The sequence below is a fragment of the Diabrotica virgifera genome, chromosome 5, assembly GCF_917563875.1.
Source record: "Diabrotica virgifera virgifera chromosome 5, PGI_DIABVI_V3a".
In the NCBI taxonomy this organism is placed as follows: domain Eukaryota; kingdom Metazoa; phylum Arthropoda; class Insecta; order Coleoptera; family Chrysomelidae; genus Diabrotica; species Diabrotica virgifera.
This window is the reverse complement of record NC_065447.1, coordinates 114,210,695-114,221,420: the sequence shown is the minus strand read 5'-3', so window position 1 is coordinate 114,221,420 and position 10,726 is coordinate 114,210,695.

The following is a 10,726-nucleotide window of genomic DNA, read 5'->3' as shown; positions in this document are numbered from 1 at the left end:
TAAGATAAATTTTGTACAATATTTTTAATAATTAAAGTAAATATATTTTAATTTCACTCAAATAAATAATCGATTGCTGCCATTGACCACTTACATTCAATCTCTTCTTAATAACATAAAGTAACATTCTTCTTTCAATACAACAAAGTGAGGGCAAATGAGTAGGTACAATACTGCCGAAAATGAGGGCAAATGAGTACAAAATGAATGATTTTAGTGACGTTTGGCGATTTTAAACAAATTCGCAAAAATTAATTTTTTCACTTCGTACAATTTTTTTTTAGATCCTTTGGGCCTCTTTTTCTCTAAAATTGACTGTTGTCGAGTTATTAGCGTCTTAAAATTTGAAAAACGCCAAAATAACCATTTTCAAGGTTTAATAACTCGGTTAAAGATAATTATTGTGAAAGTCGAGCGAGCGGCCGTGGAGTAACGGCATAATCGCTGGCCTCATACGCCAGTGCACGTGAATTCGAGCCCTGCTAAAGACAAACCATTTTCATTTCCAATAATGACACGAGCCGTCTCACCGTGCCTCGGAGAGCATCTTAAGCCGTCGGTCCCCTTGGGCTAGTGTACATCGACACTAGTTACTTGAAACAGGGTTAAAGATGTAATTGGCGCCGGAACTGTCCGAAATACAAAAATGCCATACGATATTATATATTACGAAAGTCAGAAACTAAAAAAAATCAAAGATTAAAGCCACCTCTATAAGATCCTGAAGAAATTTTTGTCATTATTTCATTAATAAGATAGTATTTTTAATTATCAACAATGAGCGCTAACCGTGTATTGAGACGGCCGTCAATGTGAGTGCGAGTGAGATTCACCATTGGACGGCTGGAATGGTGCATCTCTTTAGCACCCACCATTAGCGCTCATTGTTAATAATTAAAGATAAAACTTAGTAATAAAATAGTGACAAAAATTTCTGCTGGATCTTGTAGAGGGGGCTATAAACTATTTTTGAGATTGCAGATTGCAATTGCGCGCAGCGGTCAGGAAGGAGGAAGATCTAACCCTTCGGTCCAAACCTAACTTTCGGGTATTAGAGTGTAGAGTACCCCAGGAGGTATTTGACCGCTGAGCGCAATCACAACCCACCCGATCTGGTCACTTTCCGACTTTCATAATAATGGATTTTAACCGAGTTATTAAGCCTTGAAAATGGCTATTTTCGCATTTTTCAAATTTTAAATCGCGTATAACTCGACAACAATCAATTTTAGAGAAAAATCACAAAATACCTTTTCTCTACGAGCGTGCAAAAATGTCTACTTTCGCGAATGCGTTTTAGTTTAGAAAGTTTTACTTTTCCGCACGCGTGTTACTTTTCCGCACGCGTTTTACTTCTCCGCACGCGTGTTAATTTTTTAAAGACTCGTAGAAAAAATATTGTTCCTAACGCTTGCAGAAAGTCTCTTTTCCGCACACGTATGACTTTCTGCACATGTTAGGAAAATAACTATTTTTGCTCAGAATAACCCAAATGATCTAAAAAAAAAATTGTTCGAAGTGAAAAAATTATTTTTGTGAATTTGTCTAAAAAAAATTGTTTAAACAATTTATCGATCAAGGTACTGCCTGGCACCCAGTAGATTTGTTATAAGGACCTCTTTTTGAGTAAGTTTGTGCAAAAAATTCGAAAAATATTAAGTAACATTTAATTTCTAGAATCGGCTGTTAGTGTGAATCAGAATCAACTTTTACTAAATGGCATTGGGAAGAGTATACTTTTCCTAGTTGGAGTCTACTTTTACTAGTAAATGTTGAATATAAATCTTCATTTTATATCTATAATCAACTTTTACTGAAACCAGCCATTAGAGTTGACTCCAACTAGTTGGAGTCAACTCCAACTGGATAATCAACTTGAACTGTAACATATACATCGGGTGTTTCCCGCCGACAGCATCGGTCGTTTCCCGCATCCTATTCGCCATGCTTTTCGGCCACGAATATCTTCCTCGTTGAGTTGTCTACTGTTCATTGCTTTCTCTAAATCTTGTATCCATGTTCTCTTTGGTCTGCCTCTTTTTCTTCTTTCGGGTGGTGCATACTGGATCATTTTCTTGGGCCATCTTGTTGATCCCATTCTCTGGATATGTCCGTACCATATTAATCTTTCTTGTTCTATTCTGTCTATAATATTCTTTTCTGCTTCCATTATTTCTTTTATTTATTCGTTTGGGATATGCTGTAAGTAGTTTAAATAAACTGCTCGTCAAAAATTAGGGATATAGAAAATTATGCTGATTTTCATAGTTGATTTTTTTGCGAACAGTCGGATTCCGCCATTTTTTTATTTTAGCCTTTTCTTTAGTATTTACACAGTTGTGCAAAGGTTTACTCAAACTTATTTTTTGTACTTATACCGGGTGGAAGAAAGAAATATGTTTTTCTTGTGTTAAGTTTGAGACTTGTGTGAGTATGCATTAGAATAGGATTGTAGTCTTATGTTTTGTGAACATGCTGTTGTTTGAATGTCCTTGATATCTTTAGAAACAAAAAAATAGACGGTTTTGTAATTTAACATGTGTTTTAACCGAAACAAAAGATTGAGACACCTTGTAGGGAGAAAAAGGCACAAAGGTGAGTATACCCCGATATTATGTTGTAGTCTCATATATTTTGAATATTTTGTTTTTTTAATTTTTCTGATATCTTTAATAACAAAGAAACTAGACGGTATTACTCTTTAATATATTTTTCTACGTTTCACATATGTGATGTAACGAATGTCGTCAGTTAAAACACATATTAAAGAGTAATATCGTCTAGTTTCTTTGTTATTAAAGATATCGCAGAAATTAAAAAAATAGAATATTCAAAAAATATGAGACTACAACAAAATATCGAGGTATACTTACCTTTGTGCCTTTTTCTCCCTACAAGGTGTCTCAAACTTTTGTTTCGGTTAAAACACATGTTAAATTACAAAACCGTCTATTGTTTTTATTTCTAAAGATATCAGGGACATTCAAAAAACAAAATGCTCACAAAACATAAGACTACAATACAATTTCCATATATACTCCCATTTGTTCCTCGTCCTCCCTACAGGGCGTCTCAAACTTAACATAAAAAACATTTCTTTTCTTCCACCCGGTATAAGTACAAAAAAAAAGTTTGAGTAAACCTTTGCATAACTGTGTAAATACCAAAGAAAAGTGTAAAATAATAAAAAAAAATTAGCGGAATCCGTTAATCTGTTCACGAAAAAATCTACTATAAAAATTCAGCAGAATTTTCTATATCCCTAACTTTTGACGAGCAGTTTATTCTGCAGCTTCTTCTAAGCGCTTCCATTTCTAAAGCTTGAAGTCTTTTATTTTGTCGGTCTTTTACACTTCCCACACTTCCGAGTTATACAGGACAATTCCTTCCAAGATAGTTTGGTAGATTTTTTTCTTTGACTGATTTTGCAGTCCTGTACTCCACCAAATGCCATTCAGCAGTTTTATAGCTTTTCTTCCTTGACTTATTCAATATTCTATATCTTGATCGCATGTGGAGTTTTTGTCAAAAATAGAACCTAGATATTTAAATTCATCACTTCCCTTTATGTATTCCCCTTCAAATCTAAGTCTTCAGTATTACCTCCGACTACAAGGTATTCAGTTTTCTCCATGCTCATTTCTAAACACCATTTTCGGTACTCCTCTTTCAATTTTCTAATCATGTAACTGGCGTCATCTTTATCAGTAACAATCAATCAAAACTTGTGCGTCAGCAAAGAGCAACGTATACAAATAAGAATCTAATACTGGTATCCCCATTGTTTGACATTTCCTATCCAATATTTTAACACATATGCAAGGTAAATTTTAAATAAAGTGGGCGACAGACAGCATCCCTGCAAAAGGCCTTTCGAAGTTTCAAAGGTATTTGAAAGTTTCGTTCCAATTTTAAAATTGCTGTTGTTGCATTAACATAGATATTTTATTGTTTGGATATATTTTCTATTTGAAGAAGTTTGTTGTAACACTTCAAACATTTTTTTCTCTGGGAACGGTATCGTATGCTTTTTTTAAGTCTACAAATACCATGTGAGTTTCTAGATTTCTAGCAGAACGTTTTTCTAGCAGTTGACTAAAGTAGTCTTTATATCATAATGCCTTTCTAATTTCCATTTGAACCAGCAAAACCTAATATTGTCCACAAAACGCTAAAATTATATTAAGGATTTCATAAAACGTGTGTCAATTTAAAAATGTAGCAGCCTCTATAATTTTGTCCCTATAGAAAATCTAAAAATATGCAAAAACACTTCAAATTTATTTGTGAGGTGATATTTTGTAAACCAGTTTTCATACATTACATCAACCCTCTAGCGGGAACGGAAAAAATCCCCAGTATCAGTGATACCTCATTTTAAAAGTCATTCAACAATCCTTTCAAAAATACTACATACATTATATTTATTTCTGTTCAGTAATTTTGGAAAAATCAAGTAAAACCGTACATATATTAAGTATCGAGTTCAGAACTCCATTTTTTTCTAGAGTACTGAACTCCAAATGGATCCTTTTTTTAGTATTGGAGTATTTTTTGGAGTATTTTTGAAAAAAAATCAAGTAAAAGAGTACAGATATTAAGTATCGTGTTAATTATTGTAAAAATAGAGGGCGCCACCCTATATAATTTCTACCGCCACCCTATCTGGCGGGAGCGGACACAACTCTCAAAACCTGTAATGGAAAGGGGGTTGAGTGATACCTCACTTTAAAGGTCGATCAACCAACTTTTCAGAAATACCACATACATTATATATATTTTTTAGTACTTTTGGAAAAATAAATGAAACCGTAAAGATATTAAGTTCAGAACTCCAAATTAATTTTTTTTTGGAGTATTGGAGTATTTTAAATATTTTTTGGAGTATTTTTGTAAAAATTAAGTAAAATTGTAAATATATTCAGTAATGAGTTCAGAACTCCGAATTTTTTTTGGCATATTGAGTCCAAGATTTTTCCAAAAGTACTGAAAAGAAATATATAGTGAATGTGGTATCACTCAACCCTCTTTCCATTAAAGATGTTGGGGGTTGTGTCCGCCCTCGCTAGAGAGTTGAAGTAATTTAGTTGAAAACTGTTCTACAAAATGTCTCCCTCACAAATAAATTTGACGAGTTTTTCCATACTTTTAGATTTTCTATAGGCACCAAATTCTAGAGGATGGTACCTTTTCAAATTAACACTGTATGTAGGTACATGTCTTAATAGGGAACTTGAATATTTTTTTTATTACATAATAATGTTCAGTTTTGCTTAAAAATGAGATTTCCAAAATTTCACGCTTCAAAAATTCATAATAACTTAGAAATACCAATTTAAAATCTTCTGTGATTTAAAATAGTTTAGACGACTCGTGACGTCACATAGTTTTACTATATGGCTATGTTTATGGTTATATTTAGGTATATTCTACTTGGGTATTTGGCCAGCTCAACGTCGCGGAATAGTGGAAAAATATTTATATTCTAATGACATTTACCGTATGTAATTGTAATAATATATACCATCCATCCATAAATCCAATGGCACTACAAGCCCATATCGAGCCTTGGCCTCCTTCAACAAGCTTCTCCAATCATTTCGATTTACCGCTGTTCTTTTCCATGAACGCGTTCCCAGGAAGTTCCTGGCATCCTCATCGACTTCGTCTTCCCATCTCTTTTTAGGTCTTCCAACAGGTCTTTTTCCCTGCATTCTTGCATTTAGCAATTTTCTGGGGATTCTATTCTCATGCATGCGGACCACGTGCCCTGCCCACCGTAATCTCTGCAGTTTAGTGTATTGTGCTAGAGTTGGTTCCCTATATTGCTCGTATATTTATCTATTACACCTAATTCGCCAGTTGTTATTTTCACTTACTGGGCCCAGTATCCTACGTAATATTTTTCTTTCAAACACATCTTTCAAACACAGATTCGTGATCAGCACATCCCATTTACTATAGGACACCAATCAAACTTAAAACACTTTTTCATGGAAATAAAAATGTAGGCTTGTGTAATTTAGTCTTTCATTTTGTGTTTAAATTTTTTAAAAATATTTATCAGTTTTTTCAGGATTCGAAAAACATAGACACCATGTCCGTGGAAATCGAACATTCGCTATCTTTGTCATACAACGCACTCATTCGAATATAATATATAATATTATGACAAGACTCAAGACAGTGACAAGTAGAGATGTGTCCGACCCGCTATTTTGATATAGCAGTTCATTCTGCTACTGCTTTTTAACGCTTTTACGATGATAATAAAATCAATCAAACAGTTGTTTATTAAATAGTATTGATAGTGTATTTGATAAATAATAATTGATTTAAGGCGTACAATTAATAAAAAGTTATTTATTGTTTATATATTATTTATGGAAAATCCAAGTATTTCAAGTCATTAAAGTTCAAATAAAAGTATTATTTTATAAGAGTCTGTTCCGATAACCGTAAATAGGTACGAGTTTAGCTATAAAGTAAAGTGCCCATGGTGGCATAAAATGTAGTAAATGCTAATGATTCAAGTACGTACTACATTTTTGAAGATTTCACTACACTTAAAAAGCATTTGCTTTTCTCCGTAGTATTTGCTACTATTTACCAGTCTACATAGAAGAATGTACTACGCTTTTGAATTATGTGCTTGTTTAGTAGTATTTTGCTTTAGTTTAAGTGAAGTTGGTGGGTGGACGTCTTCGGCGTAGGTATTTTTTTGTTACAATATGGCAGCATTTATGAATGTGTGTCATAGAAAAACTTACAAACTAAGAAGAAGGTTCTTAATTTTTGGGGTCATTCTTTTATCAAATAAAATTTAAAATTGTGAAGAAGATTAACAAATAACAATTGTTCATTTTTATCCTCGCGTATTTACTTTATTGTAATTTATTTATGTAAGTACAAAATTAGTACAATTAAACACACAGGTATAAATATTTCACGGTTGAAAGTCATCACTTTTATAATTTTTAAAACATTAATTGCCATTAATGTCACTGAATGTATTTTTCCGTAACAACGAAGGGCATCTGACGTAATATATTTGACGACGGGAAATTATCAAAAATTATCAATTTAATTTAGATTTCTGTAGCTCTCTATTGGTCAGAATCCTATGAATGAATCCTATGAATGAAATAATCACTATAAATTTAAAATTAATTTGAAAAATACAAAAGTAATTAATTTGATTTATGTAAAAAAGTACTTACTTCAATTGAGCTAACCGTCTATTTTTTCGCTTTTCAGTAACACATTTCTTGTAACAACGTCCCATATTTTAATTTGTGCAAATAAAGAAATAAATAAAGTCTTTATAAATTAATTAAGTAATACTACATTTATACAACGCAGTTCTTCACATGTTCAAGCCTTATCTAAGCTTTCCATGGTAACAGGACATTATTAAAATAACTTTACAACTTTTTTCTTTTTCGACTACAGTCGAACCCGCTTAATAGAATACCTCTTATAGGAATATCCCGCTTTAAGGAATAGAAATTTGAGGTTCCGAAACGTTTCTACTAGCCACCAATGATCTTTTATTAGAATATCCCGGTAATAAAAATAATTTTGCTTGGCACGAATGCTATTCCAATAAGCGGGTTCGACTGTATTTGTATAGTATATAAATAATGGTAACCACTGAATACATAATTAGTGAAAAAAATATCCTATCATTTATACAAGTAAAGGTTATCCAAGAACATTCGAAAACTGAACGAAACCGAAATAGCCATCTCTACCTTTCTAATAACAATGTCACTGTCAACCTAATGTTTACATCTGCAGTTTCCATACCAGTGAGAATTTTACTACACGTTTTTGCCGTGTAAAGACAGAAAAAGTAGGGATAGCCGTAAAATATTTGCGAATTATGTACCCATAGCCTTAAGAGAAAATGTATTTCAAACCTTAAAGAAAAAGTCGAACAGTGCATAAGACATTGTGTTAAATGTATACTTGGAAGTAAAAAAGCAAAAAAGGGGGGTTAGTTATACCCGATATTAAAAATCGATGGAATTTCACAAATTTCCATGATTATTTCATTCATAGGAGATTCTGACCAATAGAAAGCTACAGAAATCTGAATTAAATCGATAATTTTTGATAATCTCCCGTCGTTAAGTATATTACGTCAGATGCCCTTCGTTGCTACGACAAAATACATTCAGTGACATTAATGACAATTAATCTCACTCATTTATATTGGCAATTCAGACATATATTATACATTTTAAAGTAGAAGACTTTAAAATGATATTGCCAATATTTATGAGTTGCGTTTATGCCAATATTTATGACAATTAATGTTTTAAAAATTATAAAAGTGATGACTTTCAATCGTCAAATATTTATAAAACTGTGTGTTTAATGGTACTTACATAAATAAATTACAATCAAATTTTGGTTTTGAACAGTTTTATTCATGAAATAATCGCAACAAATTGCACTCGACCTCTGAAATTAATATAGAATTTTTGCTCTCGTGAAACTTTGACATAATTTCACTAGCCTTCGGCTCGTGAATTTAAAACTGTCAAAGTGTCACTCGGGAAAAATTCAATAATTTCAGAGCTCTTGTGCAATTATTACTGATTAATTCATTCATAGGAGACTCTGACCAATAGAAAGCTACACAAATCTGAATTAAATCGATAATTTTTGATAATCTCCCGTCGTTAAGTATATTACGTCAGATGCCCTTGGTTGCTACGAAAAAATACATTCAGTGACATTAATGACAATTAATGTTTTAAACATTATAAAAGTGATGACTTTCAATCGTCAAATATTTATAAAAACTGTGTGCTTAATGGTACTTACATAAATAAATTACAATAAAATTTTGGTTTTGAATAGTTTTATTCATGAAATAATCGCAACAAATTGCACTCGACCTCTGAAATTAATATAGAATTTTTGCTCTCGTGACACTTTGACATAATTTCACTCGCCTTCGGCTCGTGAAATTAAAACTGTCAAAGTGTCACTCGGGAAAAATTCAATAATTTCAGAGCTCTTGTGCAATTACTACTGATAATAATTTAGGACTTAGCTACGACTAACAAAAGGTATAGCCACATTCGGGTGATTATCGACGATTTTTCGAAATTTGCATGGATTTGGCCTAAAAATCAATGATGGCGAAAGAAGTTATATAACTTATGAAGAGACAACAATAGGATTTCAAAAAACTACTAAGAGTAAAGGCCGCGACGATCGGCATTTTAATATTTGCTTGTATTCAAACAAGAATAAAAAACCTCTAAACGCCGTAAAAATGAGTGGCGCATACAATATTCCAGCTACAAAATATCTGATATAAATATTACGTGGCGCAAAAATGTATTTTCATTTTGATGCAAAACAAAATTCTAGTTTTCTTTTAAAAGATTTTTCCATAATGTTTGCTAAATTTGAAGTAAACCCGCCACAAAAGAGTTTCAAAATTCAAACTGTATCAAATTTACCCGTTTGTGGTGCGTTTTACTTCAAATTTAGCAAATATTTTGGAAAAATCTTTTAAAGTAAAACTAGAATTTTGTTTTGCATCAAAATGAAAATACATATTCACGCCACGTAGTATTCATATCAGATCTTTTGCAGCTGGAATATTGTATGCGCCACTCATTTTTACGGCGTTTAGCGGTATTTTATTCTTGTATCAGGAGTTTTTAAAAGTTATTTATAAATTAAATGTATGAAGTTAAATGCAATGTTTCTCGATTACACGTTAAGCTTTATAAATAGTAGCCTTTGTCGCATTATCTCCCAAATGATCTAGTGTCCATCAAATGTACACTAGATTTTTTTTTCTATTTGAAATAGATTGAAAAAAATATTGGGATGGCCGGTAAATGAACTCGAATTGTCCGTTGCCAGATCAAATTTAGCGTCGTAACCACTACAACTACATAAACTATTTAGAGAATAATCATTAATTGGATTATACTAATAACTTCTAAACGGCTTAACCGATTTTGATCACTAAACATGAGTTTGGAAGGCATTGACAAGTAGTATCTGATGAATCTAAGGTCAAGAATGATAACTGAAGCTATTACAGGAATTATTGAGCTTGAAAAACCGTTTTTCCCATAAAAAATAGATTTGATCATACTTATGAAGCCTCTAACTTAAAAATTCGAATTTTACCGGATATGAGGTATACACCGTTAAATTCGCCTAAAGTCCTTCTACAAACGCTCAGTTAATTTTGAGTAATTGTCGAAAAACCAAAATTTTCAAAGTTTAGTTTTTCAGTTTTTCGGTTATACTGAGCCGTGTGTATGTCTGATCCTGGCGATTTAGACACCATTTGAAAGCTTAACTCAATACTATTGATTTGGTGCATCTGCGGTTCTCCTGTCTCTTCTTAAACCGAAGATATATACCCCAAAAAAATATGCCGTTTTGTACCTACCAAGTCCTATAGCTGGCTTATGGGTAGTCAAAAGTCACAAACTACATCGGTTCTGAATCGGCCCTGGTCCCCTCTTCAAACACAGAAAAAAAATTCAGATCGGTTTAACTTTTCCACATATATACATATATACATACATACATACATACATACACATCGATAAACATTTTCCCTTTTTTAAATAAAAATTAAGTCATATTTATGAGCTCGGTAACTTTTGAATGGTATAACCGATTTTCAAAATTAGACATGCTTGGTTTTGGGGACGAGAACGACCCTAAATAGGAAGGG